This window comes from Camellia sinensis, chromosome 8, assembly GCF_055761805.1.
Source record: "Camellia sinensis isolate YWXY chromosome 8, ASM5576180v1, whole genome shotgun sequence".
Lineage (NCBI taxonomy): Eukaryota > Viridiplantae > Streptophyta > Magnoliopsida > Ericales > Theaceae > Camellia > Camellia sinensis.
This window is the reverse complement of record NC_138968.1, coordinates 68,595,346-68,616,217: the sequence shown is the minus strand read 5'-3', so window position 1 is coordinate 68,616,217 and position 20,872 is coordinate 68,595,346. Positions and strand designations below refer to the sequence as shown.

At 37.4% G+C, this 20,872-nt stretch overlaps 1 long non-coding RNA gene across 1 annotated transcript; it reads left to right on the top strand.

Annotated features, from left to right (window-relative positions):
- The first annotated feature begins 2,543 nt into the window (after nucleotides 1-2,543).
- Nucleotides 2,544-7,255, top strand: LOC114257472 (uncharacterized). The gene is made up of 3 exons (XR_003627627.2): nucleotides 2,544-2,730; nucleotides 4,165-4,233; nucleotides 4,746-7,255. It is a non-coding gene; the product is annotated as an uncharacterized LOC114257472 (long non-coding RNA).
- Nucleotides 7,256-20,872: the final 13,617 nt, after the last annotated feature.

Below are 20,872 nucleotides of genomic sequence, written 5' to 3'. Positions count from 1 at the left end.
TACGACATGCATGTTTGCTAACTAGTTTACTGTTTTGGCACGGAGTACGATGTAAGTATTTATGCTTTAGCATCTCGCATGCGTGTTAATGTTAATATGACAGTATGCTTACCATGCGGCTAAATGCTTATGTGTTAAACTGTTTGAAATGCCTGTGGGTGAAGGTTGGATTGTTTGAGTTGGAAAAACTCATTAAAATCCGTGTTTTAGCCTACTTGCGAGTAGCAAATTCCAAAGCATTTTCAAAACAAACGGATATGCAATGTTTCTTTCCAAATTAAGCAATCTAGTCTATACTTGTTTGCTGCGTGCATAACATAGTAATTCTAGGCTAATAACCGGATTAAGAACACATAAACGTTTTCAAAATTGGATATCATGGTTAGTAGAGGCCGGTCTTCGGACCGGGCGAAAGGGGGTGCTCATAGCTGACCTTTCCCGATCGTACCCAAGCTCCCGAGCCGAGACAACTCCGGTGATGACGGACATGTGGCCGTCGGCACCGAGTCAGGGTTTCCTAAATTCTCCCATAAAAAAATATTTAGGTGGCAACTCTGTATCTGGCAAAGCAGTCCATGTTTGGCACTTCTTTTCAAAAAAAAAAAAATCTGTTTCTCAAAACGATTTGCCGGATTTGGACTCTTTGGTTCAGATTTAGAACCATGACACAAATCGAGAGTCCGAACTGTAGTGAGGGTCCCTCGTGAGCTTGTTACTCTCCTTTAATCCCCTTAATTTAGCAACTTCAATTTGTATTTTGTATTAAATTAGTTAGCCAATTCATTTGTGTTTGTAATTAAATAGTTCATGTAATTAATTAGTTCATTTGTATTTGTAATAATTAGCTGATTAGGACATTTGGACCCTCTTGTGTGAGGGCAAATTTGTAATATATGTATATCTTCCAACCGCTATTTCTTTCTCCTTTTTATTTACATGCTCACCGTAGTTGCATATAATATCATATTTTCGTTTTATATCATTACCATACTTTGTATCCATTTTTGCATGCATTAAGGTTTGATTCATCATTTTTGAATATCATTGTCATTTCCTACTTACTTGAATATGTGCGTTACCGCGTGCTTTGAGTTCATCCATATGACATGTTAATAAATCGAACCTAATAGTTGCATTCTTATATGTGTTGCATTAGTCATGTGCATTGTTAGGGGTTTGCATTTTTCTAATTGCTTTCTTTTTCTTTGGCTTAACTCGGAGTACTAGGTGAGCATTTTTTTGGCTTTAGCATATTCATGTGTGTAATTGTTGCCATGCTTAGCATCTTACCATGAGGCTACATGCTTACTCGAAACAACTGTTTGAATGCCTGTGGATGAAGGTTATTTTACTTGCATTAGTGATGATTTTGATTAAATGTATGTACGAGCTCATTTATTTCCCTTTGAGTTGTGTGCACTCAAAACTCTTTTAAAACAAATCACATAAAATCAAGTCATTTCCAAAGCAAACGAAACAATCTATGTTTGTTTGCTTCACATAGTAATGTAGTATATTAATAATCAGAACATGAGCATATAATGTATATAAAATTCACATCATGATTAGTAGAGGCCGATCTTTGATCGGGTAAGTGGGGTGCTCAATTCATGACTTTTCCCTCTCATGCCTAAGTTCCCGAGCCGAGACACTTTGGTTATGACGGTGTAAACACTCCATTTTTGACCGCCCTTAAGACTTAGGCGCCTCATGGGAAACTGTAATAACCCTATCACGTATAATGATTAGTACTTGATTAATTAAGAGGATTTGAGATTTAATTGCCGAGTATTATAATTTATTTGGAATTTATGAGAATTGTGGAATCTGACTCGTATATGATTTTATTGAAGGTTTATTTTGGAATTAGAAATTAAGAGTCCAAATGGCTTAAGTAAGTGAAGTTAAGAAGTCGAATCAATTTAATCTTAATTATGGACCCATTTAGGAGTTTAATTAAATATTCGATTCAGTTTAGTAAAATTGGGATTTGATTAATTAGGTTCTAATTGGAGTTGATTAAGTCATGAGGATTGCGAATTGTGGTTGTTATAAATTAAATTTAATTATGATGTGTCCAATTTGAAAATGTAAATTATTGTTGAAAATTTGAGTCTGATAAGAAATTAAAGGCCTGAATGATTTGGGAAATCGAAATTGATAATGATAATAAATTCAATTTAATATTTGGAGCCTTTTGGGAGTCTAACTAGAAATCTGATTCGGATTGATAAAGTTAAATATAACTAATTGGGCCTTAGTGGAAGTCAAACCAAACTAATTAATTTATGTGGGACTTATGATTTGTTATAATTAATTTAATTATGTGTTGATTAAGATTTATTAAGATTAAATGATGCTTAATTAAATTAATCATAAACATAAATTAATTTGTGGAGGAATCTAGAACTAAGGAGGCTAATTGTGGGTGTGTGCGCGCACTAAGAAATCTGATTGTGATGTGTGTGTGTACGTGTAAGGTGTGGGCAGCAAGTACTTATATAATTATATTATTATATGAGTTCAAGAAGTGTACTCAAAATAATATCTGAAAGAGGAAAAAAAGAGGGGGATGAAGAACAGCCACGAGAGAGAGAATGGGTTTGTGTGTGTGGGACGGCTGGTAACAAAAGAAGGCCAAGGATAAAGCTATGGATTAGAAGAAGCAATGAAGGAAAGAAAAGGGGGAGTAGAGGTGAATCAATTAAAATGCTGAAATTAAAGTTTAAGGTATGGATTCATGCTTAATTTTTATAGAATCCTTATATTATACTTGAAATTAAGGATGAAAGTGGAATCAATAGTAAGAAAATGAAGAAAAATTAGCTCAAGAATAAGATTAGGGAAATTAATTTGGAATGGGTTACATGCATGTGGATGATTATGAAAAATGAATTAGAAATTAATTATTAGGAAATTGATGTTGAGATTAAATATTTGAGTTTGATTTTCTTCATCCTTCACATATTGGAAGTTTATCATTACATGCATGGTAAGTTTTCAAGATTTTAGAATTTAATTCATATTTTAAAGTTATGAGCTTGAGATTGAATTGTGATATAAATTAAGAAGTCAAATTATAAATTGAGCTTGATGATGTAAAATTGGTTGGATTTGATAAGTGTTTTATACATGCATTATGGATTTTGAGGAATTTAAGGTAAACAATTTCATGTTTTGAAGAAAAGAAGGAAGAAATTTTATAAGAAAAATCAAGTTTATGGAAAATTAAACATTGATTTAATTTTGAATAAAGAAGAATTAATTAGTTTTAATCTTAATGTCATACATGCAAATATTTTCCTAAGGGTCCTATAACTTCAATTTCATGTACATTAAAAGGAATTAGTAAAATGGTGTAGAATTGAATTAGATTCAAAATTATAGAAGTTCATCTGAAAATAACCCTTTTGGGTTTGAATTTATTTGTCTTATATGAAATTGAGCTTCAATCACACATGCATCTTGTAATTTCAAGAATTTGAAAGCCTAATTTATATCTTAGAATTGTGGGTTCATACTAATAAGATGAATTAAAACTAAATTTGGCAATTGGGGCATGATTTTGAATAGATGATTTTTGAATAAATGATTTAGTAATTTATGACTTTAATAAATGGTTCTCCATGTTTGTATACCAAAGTACATGTTTTGAAGCTTTGAATACCAAATTTGGACTTTAATTGCAATTTTGGAATTTCAGAATTTTCGTTGTCCTCGCTCGAGCGTGAAAATTGAGCTCCCAGAAGTTTTCAAATTTTACAGTCCACTCGAGCGGCCAAAGTGGCGCTCGAGCGGAAACCCATTTTCAGCATATTTTGGAAAGTTGCATTTAGTTCATATTTTTATTCTCATTTCTTTCCAAAGCATTCTAGACATGATTTATGACTCAATAAAGATTAATAAGCTACCAATCAACATAAATTAGTTAGTTGAAGAATAAATCATTGATCTAGTAGTAATTGTTTAAGAAGCCAAGTAAAGGATCAATCTATTTGGAAAAGAAAGACTTAGTAACGAGAGAATATATGAAATTAGAACCCGATTTATTTAATGAGAAAGAATAAGCGTGGTAGAACTTCAGACTATTTAGACGGAAAAAGACAAGTTTGATCAATGAAGTAATATTGTATTTCAATGTGTATATGTTATGTGCTTGTGTAGGTCACGCGCCTTTGTCTGCCTAATTTATATGATGTGTCCAGTCTATCTAATTTGCTTCTGCAGCTATCGGTGAGTAATAACATTGTAAAGTTATGTTCAATGTTAAATATTTTCTGAACATTATGACATGAAATGATTTGTCTTCTGAAATGCTACGCTATGTTTTGAAATGAATGAATGATTGTCCAAGATTTTGAAAATTATCCGTGGCATCCTTAGCACTACATGATATGCGTCCCTTTATGGGTCATCAGGTCCCTTTATGGGTCATCAGGTCCCTTCATGGGTCATCAGAAACGTTTTTGTGTACATGAGTCATCAGAATGCCTTTAAGGCCGTCCCTTTATGGGTCATCAGATTTGTTAACGCTAATGGATGTGCCACGTATGATTATATGCAAAATCTGAATATGGAAATGATTATGAAAATGATTACGAAAATGATTTGGAATCTGAATATGCGTAAGACTCTGCTTTTGATGAGAATTTGATTTATAACTCTGTGATGGACATCATTCATTAAACCCTTTACTCTGTTATTATTCACTGGGCTTTAGCTCACTGTATTATTTATGTATGTAGGTGATCAGGCGTGTGACCAGGCTTAGAGGCATCTGCCTAGAATCTGTTTTTGTTAGCCAACCTATGTGCCTCCCGTGGAGGTTCCGGATATGTCAAGTGACTATCGCTATGTAATTTAAAGTTTAAGTTATGTTTTCTTGTTTGGTTAAACATTTTCTTATGTATTTTGAAAAAGGGGCTAAGTCCTTTTTATCTGATCTGTATATATGTTATGATTTCAAGGTAAGGTGTTTATATGTATATAAAAAGTTTTAAATTTTTCTGTCTCATATAAGTCTGCACAGCTCAATGGACGTTGTATATTTCTTATTTGCTTCCGCTAGCCCCTAATATTATGTTAATCTGTCTCAGAGGCCTTCGGTAATCCCAAGATTACTGGTCGGTTACGATGCTAAACCTATAGGGGCGGGTTTGGGTCGTGACAGAAACACTCAATGATGAATTAGTACGCTGTACAATTGTTCAATTTCCTCAGCAAAAGGATTCGACTTTCTAACTTCAGAGCCTAAAACCTTGCACCTTCTTTGGACCAAAACCTAATTTTTTCGAGCCTAACCACTTAGAGGTCTGCTGGCCAACAGGTGGTCGGCAGGTCAATTTTATTAACTGGCTGTCCTCTTTCTTGGCCAGCCGATGTCCAGTGGCAGACAGATATTTGGTGCCAGTTGTCCCCCCCCCCCATGTGCATGCCTTGCACCAGTTGGCTCAATATAGATATTTCCAACAGAGGAACCTGTTTTTCTATAAATAGATGACTATCCCTTTTGATTTTCGGTTAGAAAAATTTACCAAAAGTGAAAAACTTGCCAAACACTCTCCATCTCTATCTTGCAATATACATATACTATATATACACTTTGTAAACGAAAAATTTGAGGCTCCTAGTTGAGATTATTGAGCCAAATTTTTAGCTATTGAGGGTGATCACTTGGTGGTTTGTGAATCAAGGGGTAACTCCTCTTCAAGAGGTATAACCTTTGCCGTATTTACCCTACTCTTTCCTTCTCTTTTCTTGCTGTTTTTCACAATGTTTTGGACTGTTTTGTGGGCTGAAACTTATGATTCAAAAGCTACCAGAGGTGGAGGGGTTAACCACCCTTCCTTAAACCTTATTTCATAGCTTGTATCCTTGTTTTTCCTACATATTTATCAACTTTTAGCTACTGATTTTTATAGTTTTCAGAGGCTAAAGCATGTGACTTTAAGGTCCAAAAGTAAAGGGGTTAGCCACTCCCTCCTTTGGCTTGCTTACTAGCTTTGTTCTCCTCTTCTTTTACTTGCTTTTTCTAGCTTTGCAAACTAATTTTCAACACTATTTTCTAGTTTTGGGATTGTTTTAGCATGTTTACTTAGTTTATGCTTTAAATATTATACTTGTATTGTTGTAAGTCCTCATAGATTTGGCGGTTTAGGCCTTAGACGCCAATCTATTTGAGTTGATAGCTCTTATTCCATAGTTTTCATACATATACTCACATTTGTAATAATCATCTCTGCAATCTCCCTGCTTTCTTGGTTTTTTTTTTTTTGTTTTTTGTTTAAGAGTTGTCTCAAGCACTTGGTTGTTGTTTAAGGCATGAGACAGAGACCTTCCATGCTTAATGAATTAACCTCTTCGGAGGTTCATTACCGAGGCATTACATCTCTTTCATACTAAGCACAACTTCTTGTTTGACACTTCTCTTCGTTAGTGGATGTAGTTATCACTTTTGGACAAAAATGAATAAAGAATGACAAGGTAATGTAAAAGAGGTTAAAATTGGACTAAAAGGGGTAAACAAGAGTAATAAAATTGGTTTGGGTTCAATCGGATGTTATATTGAACCTATTGTGTCTCAAGTCATTACATACTCTTTAGTGATGCTAATGATTCGAGAAGCAATGTCTACCACTTCCCTTAAGGTAACTCCATGATAGGGAGATGGTTTTGTTGGTCTTTAATTTTCATTTATTGACCCTTTGTCCTATCAGTTCATAGATCATCATGTAACAATTTTGCAAGAATTGATGATTTATGAATCAAGTCTACACCCCCCTTGATCAGTTTCATGATAGGGAGAGGTAGAAAGGACAAACATCTCCTGGAAACACTCTGTTTTAGTTCTGTTTCATTTCTGTGGTAGTAGGGCAATACCTAAAAACAGTGGTTGGCAGACCAACTTTCTACCCCACCAACCACTTTCCAAGGCCGATCGGCCACCATATTTTATACAGGTAGTGTCATTTTCATGGCACAACAGAGCAGAAGTTGGGGCAAAAACAAATTAATTTTCTGACTGTAAGCAGAACAATTTTTGGCAGCAAAACAGAGAGGTTTCCAGGAGGGCGTTCTCATTTGTGCGCATGTGACACTTCATTTCCTGTGGTCCTTTAAAATTAATTCTTTGATAGTAGTATGTGTAAATTAATTAGATTCGTTCGAAATTGTAATAGCTAGTTAAATTTAGTTATTTGTAATAGCTAGTTAAATTAGTTAATTTGGTATTGTAATAATTACTTTAAATCCGGACATTTGGATCGTCTTGCATGAAGGCAAACTTGTAATATTGTATATGTCTTCCAACCTCCATTTCTTTCTCCCTTTTATTTGTATGCTTATAATGGTAGCATCATGTTTTACATTTTCATGTCATTGCCATGCCTTACATCCATTTTGCATACATTGGGTTCAGTTCATCATTCTAAACTTCTTGTTATTTCCTACTTAATTGAATACGTGTGCCATCGCATGCTTTGAGTTGAGCCATATGTCATGTTAATATATCGAACCTATTAGTTGCATTTTGTATGTGTTGCATTAGTCACTTGCATATTAGAGCATGCATTTTTCTAATTATTTTATCTTCTTTGGCTTGCCTCAATTGAGTACTAGGTGAGCATTTTTGCTTTAGCAAATTGCATGTGTATTTGTGTTGCCCTATCAACCATATTACAATGAGGCTACGTACTTAGTTGATATATCTCTTGAATGCCTGTAGATGAAGGTTTTTTTGCTTAAGTTGGGATGATTTGATTAATGTACATATGACCTTACTTTTTCAAGTAGCACATATTCAAAACACTTCTCAAACAAACATAAAATCAAAACATTCTAACGTTAGTGACTTAGTCTATACTTGTGCGCTTCATCTAGTGAGTTAGCATAATAATCAGAACAAGAGCATATAATGTTAATAAAAATCACATCATGATTAGTGGAGGCCGATCTTTGATCGGGTGAGTGGGGTGCTCAATTCATGACCTTCCTCTCTCATACCTAAGTTCCTGAGCCAAGTCACTAGTTTCTTAAATTTCTCAAAAATGTTTAGGTGGCGACTTTGAAATCTGGCATTGTAGTCCATTTCTAGCATCTCTAATGATAAATGGAGTTTCTAAGATTTGCTAGATTTGGGCTCTCATTTGTTTAATCTATGTCATATTGCACTTGTGAAACCAGATTCAGAACCGCGGGAGTTCGAACTGTAGGGCTATCATATCCAAGGAGACTAAACCCCTCTAAGGAGCAAGAAAAGCAAGCTACAGTTCTGGCGACTCTGCTGGGGAGTTAGAGAACTTGACTTGAACTTCATGATATGAAATTTTATTTACAGATATATGTTCTTTGCATTGCATTTGCATTGGTGCTTTAAGTCACTATGTTTTTCATCTGCTATTCCTAGACGACTTGGCGAAGGCTTGCCTAAAAAGCTTGCCAAAAGGCTGGCCAGTTATGAGCTCTGCCATGTTGGAAACACAACCCTCAAATCTGGATTATTGTCATGCCGCTTGATCCTCTTTTCACTTCTGAATGTCAGGTGTGAGAGGTATATTAGGTAATCTTGCAGAGATACCCTTTTCGACCATTCGGCCTAGTTGCATTTAGTAAAGTCATAGTGACTGTTCCAACAAAGGATAAGATGCTCACCCGTACGTAGGACTTTGTGAAAATACTTGCTTGAAGTAGTAAAACCCTAGATCATGTCAAAATTATGTAGGGTAACCCTACTCCCTCATAGAGGTGTTTTGGCTCTTTTTACTTTGTATGTTCTTTACAGTGAAACTGTACAGAAATGCACCCTATCAACTATGCAAGTTAATATTAGTTTGTGGAGGGAAAAATTCAGTGGGAAATACAAATCTTCAACTGTGATCATAAATGTTACAAATTTGGCCGAAGTGCTGTCCAGTTTTTTTTTTTTTTTTTATAATTATTTTTCCTTTTCTATTTCTTTTTGCTAGGTAGTTTTGCAATCATAGCTTTAGAAAGACCCGATATCCCCAAGTTTTACAGACTCACTTTGGTAGGCTTTGCAAAATCTAAGATTTAGTTTATGGTTAGCCAGCGTTAGTCTCTCTTCCACCAGTTGATCGGAGAAGAAGAATCAGTCAGCTTTTACCAGCACAGAACTCAACAGTCACCTGTCTGTTCTTACCCACTCAGTTCACCAATAGCTAACTCTCCTAGACCCGCAATGGCATATAGTAGTCCAGAAGATGTTGCTGCTATGATGACAGCTTTTCTGAGAACCATGGATACACTGAATCAAAGAATCGTTGCTTAGAATGAAACCATTGCTGAAATGCGACGCCCATCTGGGGCATCGACATCTATTGAACATCTAGTCCCGGCTGCCTAGCCAAATCCTGATCCACCTCCACCAGTTGAAAATCCTCAAATCCTCGGATTCCTAAGAGATGCTAGCACAAGCTCAAGTCCTCAAGCCTCTGGCACAACCCCACGGAGGACTCCTTCCCTTCGACATCAACGACATTGATCCAGCTATAATAAAAGTTACCAGGCTAGAGAAGGCGCTCAAAAAATCTCAAGGCTTCAAGTCTGTCCGAAATATTGAAGACGGTTATATCGAGGCCTCTGTCAGATTGTCGAAAAAGTTCAAGATGCCTCACATTAATAGATTTGATGAGAGTGGAGATCCTATTGTTTATGTTTGTCTTTTCTTGAATGTTCTACGACCAATGGGCCTAACTGGGGCTCAGAAAATGTCATTGTTTGGAAGAACTTTATCAGACGTGGCAGCTATCTGATATGGCAAACTGGAGGATTTGACTAAACAGAATTGAGATGCACTATCTGAGGGGTTTGTTAATCAATACTCATACAATACTCAGATAAAAGTAACAATCAGCGAGCTGGAAGCGACTACTCAGAATCCCAAGGGACCCTTCATTGACTTTGTTGCAAAATGGGGGGCAAAGGCAGCCAAGATGACGAACAAGCCCTCAGAAAGGGAACAAGTCCGGTTGGTAGTTCAAAATCTCGAACCGGATATGTTACTAAGAATGATAATAGCACCATTGTCTACATTTGCTAATTTGCATGAGTTGGGAGTTTAAATTGAAAGCGTATTTATAAAAGGCATCATTTAGAGAACCAATGAACCGGCAAAAATGCCGTTTACTAGGAGTACCAGTGCTAGCAATAGCACTATTCCTCGGCCTGCTGAGATCAGCACCGTCGCCACAACGGCTAAAATAGTCGATCCTTTCACCGGTGCAACCTCACAACTCACCGATCTAGCCCGAAATCAATATAGAACCTTTACCCCCCTTCACATGAGCCCAACCTGTGCTCTTAAACTCCCGATGGAGAAAGGTCACCTTAAGCCCCTCGACCCTCGACCTCTCCCTGACCCACTCCTAGCTAAACACGACCCTACCCAATACTGCATTTTCTACCAATAGCACAGTCACCCCACCGATTGTTGCTATTGTCTACGTTATGAGATCCAGGATCTCATCGAAAATAAAATCATAACCCCACCATCCAAACCAAATGTGACTACTAACCCACTCCCTGTCCATAACCAAGTCCCCCCACCCAGAAATATCAACATTATCCATACAACACTGCCCACCTTTAACCCCAGCATATATATATCACCCCATCCCATCTGCCTAAGCCTGAGGTGGTTATTCCTTACAGCACAGATATGTGCATGATGGATATAACACCAATAACCCAATTAAGGCCTATGGTGGAGGAAGTGGAAGAGAAGAGGAAGTCACCAGAAGCAGGGATGTCTGACACCCAAGTTATGGAGAAAAGGCCCGCACTCACGGAAGAGTATGATCCCAACAAGTATATTGTGGTTACGGATCAACCAAATCCCATAATCATACTGCCAGACTCACTTAGCATTAATGCCATTGGAGAAAATGAGCCTGGGCAGAATCTGAATGACTGGCTCGAACAAGGTCTTGATGACCTGGTAGAAATAGAGGAAGACTTGGAGAACCTCTACTTCTTTAAGGAAGAGGATATAGGCAGTATTGAAATCGGGTGGTGGGACCCAAGCCAGCCTAAATCTAGCAACGGATGGTTGAGTAATGAAGAGGAATCCGATATGGACAAGCAGATGAAGAAGAATCCCAAAGGAGAGAAAGTTGGTGAGAATAGCAAGATTGAGGCCATGCCTATGACTGAAAAGGAGTGAGCATTGAGGATCGAGGAAATGCAAAAAAAGATAGCCCGAGAGCAAGAGAAAGTGAAGAGAAAAGAAGAGGTTGAGTCAAAAGTGGATGATCTCCAAAACACGAAAAAGCTCGAATAGGAAACTAGTGACAGGAAAAGAATGCCAATGAAGCTCAGGTAATATCGAGACGTAGAGATGGAATTAGCTGTAGAAGAGGAGTGGTGCGCTGACAGAGGGTGCGATGTGAATATGATCCGAATGGAGTCCAATAAAGACCCAGCAATGACTGCAAGGGAATGGTGGAAGGACAGTGATCTGAGCCTTACATACACCGATGAAGGATGGAAAACCGGTACCCTTGATAACGCGTAGTACGCGGATGAGATAAACCACATGACCATAAGTGGTCGTTAATTCAAACCCTTATCCCTAGATCAAGCAAAACCCTCTGAGAAAGAGGCTAAGAAATCGAAAGAGAAAGTCATAGAAGAAGACCTAGTCTTGAAGCAACTTAAGAAGATCTAGGAAGATATATCGATTTAGGGGCTGCTGATGGCTTCTCGAAGCACAAACAAGCGTTGCTAGAGGCATTGAACAAGACTAAGCTGCCTATAGACACCATCACTGACCAGCTAGTGTCTTTGGTCACGTCTGGAGATGTTACTCCAGTGTTGTCTTTTACGGACAAAGAGCTACCACCTGAAGGGGCCAACCACAACAAACCCCTATATGTGACTTTAGAGAGCCGAATGAAGTGGATCCCAGTAATTCTAGTGGACATCGGTTTAGCAATGAATGTATGTCCGACAAGAACTTCTTACGCCATAGGCTTGAAGCCAGCTGACTTCACGCCTATAACTCAAGCTGTTCAGGCCTATGACAATACCAACCTGGATGTCATGGGGACCTTCAAAATCCAAATACTGATTGGCCCATCGAGAATGAGGTTGAATTCCATTTGATGGACGTGCCAGCAACCTTTAATATGATCTTAGGAAGGCCTTGGTTGCACTAGATAAGGGTAGTTTCATCAACGATTCACTTACTGGTGAAATATCCGTGCAAGTGAGGGATTGCTATTGTTTATGGAAATTCTTCGATCCACCCTCCCCTGCGGACCACCATGCCCTTGTTAGAAATACTCCATAGGGAGGAGGATGTGTTCCTCTCTGGCTTCTCCTTGGTAGGAACCCGGTTGGTACAGTCTATCATGGCAGAAGATGAAGGGAACTATGTGAGTGCCCAATCCATCTACATAATGAATAAGTAGGGGAACATTCCCAGATTGGGACTAGGTCGAAACGGGAGGCAAGGAAATATTGTTGCCAGAGAAATAAGTCACAATCCCTATGCTTTTGGACTGGGATACAAGCTAACCATAGAAGATTGGAAGAGAAATGAGGATGAATTAAGGGAGAGAGTTAAAGCAAAAAGGTTCGGGAGGCAATATGAACTAGTCCACAAGCCGATCAAGGAGACTCTGAACGGACGCTTTGTTCACCAAGGGGAAGATTTCCCTTTCTGTGGATTTCAGGAGCCATGGACCGAACTGGAAACTAAGATGAGATACCCGGGATTTGAGATCTTCTTTAATCATCAGTTTTCAGACAATGAAGAAGAGGAGGAGCGGATTGACCCCAGTGTCGGTACAGGGCAGGACAGAAATGCCAATTTAGATAGCGAAGAAAAGAAACTGTTAAGGATGGCAGTGTCTGATCTATTGATGAACTCCAACGCCAAGGCTGAGTCCTTTAACTTAGGGGATAGTATTACTATCTCTATGATCGGGGATCAACCAGTTGCAGATTACTCCGATCTCATTGTGGATGCAGCTGAGGCTACACGCCTGGTTTGGCAATTTGAGAAGGGCATCATTGACAGTTTTGAACTGAATGATGAGCCTGAATCTGAATCCACTGAGTTTGTTGAGTTAGAATCAGATTCAGGTCCTTCTGAGGAGTTTGAGCCTGGCACGTCTGGGGGTGGTAGCCCGGGTGCCAAGGTCTTGTCTAGGTCCTCTTTAGCATTTTCTTTTGAGTCAGTTGTAACCGAGGAGCCAGAACTTCTGAATGAGAATGCTGCAGATTCTATTTACTTCTCTGTGCTGTTAATTTATTGCATTGACCAAGATTTTCAAAATTTTAATGAAAACGAAGAGGAAGAAATTCATCGAGCTTTGAAAAACTTGATTGAACAAGAGGAGGAGAGGCTTGCTAAGCCTTGCATAGATGAAATCATTACAATTAACATGGGTACTGAGAATGATCCACGCTTAGTCCAAATCGGGCCTTTGTTGTCTTAGGAAGAACGCGACCGTTTAATTGCTTTATTAAAAAATTTCAAAGATGTTTTCATGTGGTCCTATGAAGACATACCTGGCATCGATCTTGAGATTGTACAGCAACGGATCCCTCTTGACCTTGAGGCCTGACCTGTCAAGCAAAAACTCTGTAGAATCCGTCCAGATTGGGCACTGAAGATTAAAGAAGAGGTCACCAAGTAGATCGATGCAGAGTTTTTGTTGGTATTTGAATATCCAAATTGGTTGGCCAATATCATTCTGGTTCCGAAGAAGGATGGCAGAATCAGAGTCTGCGTCGACTTTCGGGATCTGAACAGAGGAAAGGATAGTTAGGGTGAACTTGTTGGTTACTTTGAACTTGTTACACTACAAGAAATTGCATTTTTCGCAACGCAACAAAATATGTTGCTAAAAGGAAAAATTAGTCAGCAAAAAGTTTTGCCGACACACGGAGCTACGTAGGCAACCCATACGTAAAAGTGAGTCGGCAAAAATTTTTTACCGACGAAATTATCATTGCGTTGGTAAAAGTAATGCTTTTAGCGACAAACAGAGTCATCGGTAAAAGCCTTCATCCATCATCAGCAATTTACCTTGCATCAGTAAAAGTAGTTCAAATATGATGATTGTGTAGCACTTTTCACGACACAAATTTGCATCGACAAAAAATATACTTTTAGCAACACAATATGAGTCGGTAAAAGTAAACTTTTGACAACACATTTACCAACGAGTTGTTTGTTGAGAAAGCTTTACTTTTTGGCAACAACAAATTTGCATTGGCAAAAATAATTGAAAATCATTTATATTTTTCATAAGACTTATTTTACAGACAATTGACTGTGTCGCTAAAAATGCAAAAATCATTGGCATATATATACTGCACAAATGACAATAATTTTCTACAAATTGCTCCCCTGTGATCTTTGTTATAGCACTAGCATCTAGGTAGAATACTTAAATCTAACTTCTTTGGCAGCAACAACATAGTTTTATAGTAACAAAAAGTATTACAGCCATATCACCATTGCTTACCACAACTACCCAACCAAAAATTATAGTATAATCTCCTACACAACCCGTAAGAGTAGGTACTAAACTAATGGATATAGTAACAGTAACATCAAAGAGGAATGTATACAACAAGTATTGAAAATTGTAGGATGATCCACTTCACTGACACGACATGGCGAAAAAAGTTCCAACCACCACCAAAGTTCAAAGCCAAGCCATTGAACATCAAAATGACCAAAGAGCATCAAGTTATGAAGTAGCAGATAAGTATTACCAAGATGATACAGGTAAAACCAATCATAAAGCAACAAGAAGAGCATTATTTTTTGGGGCAAGTATGTTATAAATTAAAACAAAAAAATATACAGATTTACATAAGGTAACCAATTGCAATTGCATATACCTATCAATGAATATAAAAATTTATCCTGCAAAAAAAAAATAAATAAATAATTTAACTTTCATATGCACCTAAACATTCAATATTGCAATGGTTTATAACTTTCTTTAGTTTAGGTCATAATCAAAATCAAATGAGTTCGTAGCAAAAATAGCACAAAAGACAAAACTGGAGAGCTAATGAATCATCAAAACAAAAAATTAATGGTAGAACAGATCATGAAGGTATCCAACAATTATTGTAATAAATTAAAATTTAAAACGATGGTAAAACCTGCCTTCAACAATGTTTGTAAGATTTTAACACCCAAACTGTGCCTCAGCCAAAGTAGGCTTTTTCTTTTTAAGTTTTTCCTGTTGAAGAAGAAACTTGTTATATAAAAAAATCAACTCAACTTATCAACTTAAACAAAAGAGAAGCTAAGAAATTAGTCTCCTTCTCGCTACATTCTTAGGAGTTGAAAGCGATGTTGTTCGAGTTGTGTTACCGAGGGTAGTTTGTGAATACCCGGATGTCTTTCCTGAGGACCTCACTAGTTTACCACCTCACCGTGAAATTGAGTTCTCTATTGACTTAGTGCCTGGCACGATACCGATTTCCATGGCACTGTATAGATTTGCACCCGTCGAGTTGAGTGAGTTGAAGATTTAACTCCAAGAATTGCTAGATAAGGGTTTTATCCACTCTAGTACTCCTTAGGTAGGACCGGCTTTCTTTGCTAAGAAGAATGATGGCACATTGCGACTTTGTATTAATTACAAGAAATTAAACTTGGAAATTGTTAAGAACAAGTACCCATTGTCTCATATAGATGACTTGTTTGATCAGTTGAAGGGGTCTTGTTGCTTCTCTAAGATAGACTTGAGACCGGGTTATCACCAATTAAGAGTGGAGGAGGTAGATATCCAGAAGATGACATTTTGTACATGGTGTGGCTATTATGAGTTCTTAGTGATGCCTTTTGGGTTAACCAATGCCTTGTTTATGGATTTGATGAATTGGATCTTTCTTGAGTTCCTAGACCGTTTTGTAATTGTCTTTGTTGATGACATTTTGACCTACTCACCCTCTGAAGAGGAACACAAGAAACACTTGCAGGTTGTATTTGAGTTGCTTAGAGCCCACAAGTTGTATGCTAAGTTTGGGAAATGTGAGTTCTGGTTGAAGGAGGTGAAATTCTTAGGCCATGTGGTATCCGGGAAAGGGGTGACCGTAGATTCCTCTAAGATTGAGGCAGTGCAAGATTGGGAACAATCTGGGAATGCCTTTGAGATCCAGAGTTTCTTGGGGTTAGCTTGGTATTACCACCGTTTTGGGAAGGATTTCTTCAGATTGGCCTCACTGTTGACTAGACTGACGAGGAAGGAAATTAAATTTGTGTGGAACAAGACTTGTTAGAAATTGTTTCAAAAGCTTAAGGCTAGACTTACCACTCCTCCAGTGTTGATTATTCTAGAGAGGGGTTTGGGCAATTCAATGTATTGTGATGTGTCTCGGGCTGGTTTGGGTTGTGTTTTGATGCAAGAGGAAAATGTAGTAGCTTTTGGCTCGCTGTAGTTGAAAACACACGAGAGAAACTATCATACTCATGACCTAGAACTAGCAGTTGTGATCTTTGCCTTGAAGATTTGGAGACATTACTTGTATGGTGAGAGATTTGAGATCTTTTTTTATCACAAGAGTCTGAAGTATCTGTTTTCATAGAAATTTTTGAATCTAAGGCAGAAAAGGTGGATGAAATTTATGGAGGATTACGTCTTTAGGTTGCACTATCATCTGGGAAAGGCCAATGTAGTATCAGATGCCTTGAGTAGGAAATCCATTCGCAGTGTAGCTAGTATTGCCATCCGGGAATGGGAGATGTTGAGTGCTATTAGCGAATTTGACTTGCATCTTGATGAGTCCACTGAGTGAGCAACCTTGTTTACTATGGTTGCACAACCTACACTTGTGGGCCGAGTTATGGAAGCATAGCGGGGTGATCATGAGATAGAATCCATCCGGGAAAAGATATCTAGTTGAAAGGTGGAGAAGGGCTTAATCGTGTATTATGACTCAAGTGTCAGATATCTTGACCATCTTTTCATGCCGAAGTCTTGTAAGGAGGAGGTACTCTGAGAGTTCCACCATTCGCACCTTGTGATATATCCGGGAGACACAAAGATGTATCACAACCTTAGTCGTTAGTTTTAGTGGAGGGAGATGAAGAGAGACCTAGCCTTGTTTGTTTCGAGGTACCTTACTTTTCAACAAGTGAAGGCTAAGCATTAGAGATCAGCGAGTTTGTTGCAACCCTTACCTATAGCTGAGTGGAAGTGGGAGCATGTCATGATAGATTTTGTTGTAGGTCTCCCGAGGATTCAATGGGGTAATGATGTAGTATGGATGATAGTTGATCGGCTAACTAAGTCAGCGCACTTTGTACCTATGCGCACGAGTGACTCGACAGATTATCTTGCTGACCTATACGTTACAGACATAATTTGACTTCTCAGGGTCCTTGTGACTATTTTTTTGGATATAGATCCACGTTTCATGGCTTGGTTGTGGTAGAGTTTACAGAATGCCTTGGGCACTAGATTGACATTTAGTACCTGTCATGACCCAAACTCGCCCCTATGGGTTTAGCATCGTAACCGGCCATGATGGAGACTCCGATACCAGGTAACAGATGACAGAAATAATAAGTTCTATAATGGAACCTCCGATACCAGGTAACAGCTAACATATTTCACATGATGCTAAGGATGCCACGAATACATTGCCAGAAATTGGACAGTCATTCATTGTACAGACCATATCATTTCAGAAAACAGATCTTAATTCATCATACAGAAAGTAAATAAAGTTGAACATAGCTTTACTAAGTTATTACTCACAATTGGCTTCAGGTGCAGACAGACAAAGCAGGCTAATCAAACGGTCTACGGCACGTGACCTACATTAACACATAACAAATACACATTTGAAACACACGTTGGAAAACATCTAACCCATTACGTTCTTGTTCTTAGTGTGTCTCTTCATTGATCCTCCTTATTATGCCTTAATCTTGACCTAGTAATGCCTAGGATGGAATGATGATGCAAAAATGTAATTGAAACACTTTTTTCAAAACTTGCTGAAAACATGGTCCACGCTCGAGCATGGCTTTCCTCGCTCGAGCGGACATGCAAAAAGTAAGGGTTCACTCGAGCTTGACTTCCTTAGCTCGAGCGGACTGTAAACTCTAAAAAAGTACTAGTTGTTTATTTTTCACGCTCGACGGACGCTCGATCTCCTCTTGAGCGTGAGACTCAAGCCCTCGCTCGAGCTTGCTGCAAAACATATGAACTTCTGAATACATGCATTTCACGCTCGAGTGGGTATCATGTCGCTCGAGCGAAAGTGCATGCATTAAGAGTGCTTTGCTCAAGCATGAACTCCTACGCTCGAGCGTAGGTTCAAATTCTGGAATTTCTAGATTTGGTCTCCAAGCTTCAAACTCAAACTAAACACTTCAATACTCATCCACTTGGGCCAATATTCTAAAAAACATTTAAATATTCACAAAACATCATGATTTAAAGATCATTTCATGAAATCGAGACTCAAAAGCATGCCAATTGTTCGCAAATTCAACTTAAACTTCATGAACTCTCCGAAAACATGACATGCATGAAATGATTGAGCTTCAGGTTTCGAAATCATGATCAAATGAAATGAGAGGATGCAAAACATGATGAATTCCAAAAACATAAGTGAGATGAACACATGCATGAAAGAATTCTTTGAAATCATGCTCAATTTGTGAAGAAATGGATATGCATGCATTGTATGGATCAATTCTCTTCAACTTTAACTCAATTCCCACATGAATTCATCTAATTTACTTGAGGTCTTGAAAAATCTAACTCAATTACACAACTAAGAATTTGATCCCTTACCTAGAGACTTGAATTCACAATGGTTGAAGTTGAAACTCTCAAATCTTCTTCAAATGTTAACAATTCCTAACAAATCCTTGGTTTGAGCTCAATTTTCAAGCCTAGGACCAAATCTTCCTACTCTTTCTCTCTCTCACGTTTAGAGCATCAATTTGAGGTAGTGAGTGAGCAAAATGGACTAGTGAAGTCAAATGGGCCTTAAATATGTTTCATGGAATGGACTTAATTAGTTTTGGCTTAATCTAAATTAATGAGCATTAATTAATCTACTTTAATTGTTCTGAATAGAATTTCAATTGACCCTACCAAAAAAATCTAAAAATTCCAAATAACACATAAATCAAATCAATTTTAGAATCAGATGCTGATAAGGCCTTCAATTCGCAGACCGAAACTAAAACATGAACAGATCTTTCTACGTTAAAGAGATATAACCACAAAATGAAGCAATGCACATGTAATTAACTTAGGATTTCTTCTTAATTACTTATTAGACATACATAAACATGAATTAGCACTAATCGCGGGTCGGGGTTGTTACAGTACCGCCTATCATCCTCAGACTGACGGGAAATTTGAACGTACTATTCAGATCCTAGAGAATATGCTTCAGGGTTGTGTTCTTGATTTTAAGGGGTCGTGGGAAAGGCACTTGCCTTTGGTGGAGTTTGCCTGCAAAAGAACTAAAAAGGAATATGCAATGGGATTAAAGCCCCTAATAAGTGAACCAATAATGACTTAATAGAATAACAAATAATAATAAAAATAACCAAAACACAAAAATAGGCTAACAAAAAGAGAATAGAAAAAGCAGTTATTTGCTCTTTTTTAACACCAAAATTTTAGTTTTCACATCTAACATTCATGCCACCTTTTACTGACTTTAAACATAGTAAAAGGACTAAGACTAAATTACAAAGAAACATTTAAAAAATTATGTTGACACTTGACAATCATAATACAAATTATGAATAGAACCCACTGTAAATGTAGGAACATATGAAGTTAAACAGATATATGGTAACAACAACTTTCAGTGATGTACTCACAAGCAAAACAGGCAATAAGAAGCATGAATTGCCAGAGAAATGGGTTCCTAAGCCCTTAGCAAGATTCCTGATTGCCTGGATGGCTTCAACTGCAACAGCTATGTTTACATCTATAATAAGCTACAAAAGAATTATAATAATAATAATAATAATAATAATAAGTGAAACTATTTAACAATTAAGTACAAGAGGAGCAATCCTAATAGAAGAAAATATGAAATCCAAATATAAAAAGATTGCCAATCCAAAAATAAGGCTTAAACTAGATGTGTGATGCATCGGAATGCAAAGTCCTGAATTTCAAATCAATGTTGAAATTCACTTTCCATAAAGAATGAAAAACGTTATTAAGTTTGTGCAAGTTCACAGAAGCTCAAACAATCAATTCAGTTATACAAAGTTTTCAAGTTCTATATGGAACACATGTATGACACAATAAGGATATGTCAATCCGATAAATATCGAAAAAGTGGGAAACTATTTAATCTCACTATTTTCTTCTTCTCTAATAAATAAGTAAAGAATTAATAAACTACTCTTGTATTTATCCTAACAGTTATACTCCAATACTATGCAAGAAGTATTACAATCTCTTCTTTAATAAGTAAACCAAACCAAACCAAGCCTTAAGTTTCATCAAATGAGGTCAGCTGTATAAATCCTTCTTCTCCACTTGACTCTATCCAAGGCTCTCCAATTGACTCTATCCAATGCCATTTCGTTAGTCAAATTAAGGAGATTCATATATCTATTTATTACACTAGTTCATGTCAATCTAGGTCTACAAGGGAAGGAAATAAATTAAGAAAGAGAAGGAAATAAATAAAGAAAGAGAAGAAAAAGCGAAAAAACAAAACCCCAAGAACAGGCACAAGGTAACAACCAAGCATCCACTACAAACCACAACTGCAGTTCCAAACCTAATCCCCTTCCATTTCTTCTTGAACTTTTTCCGCGCTTCTCTTTCCAAATCTTTACTGCTTAAGTTTTGTTATTAGCTCCAAAAAATGACTCTTTCACTAA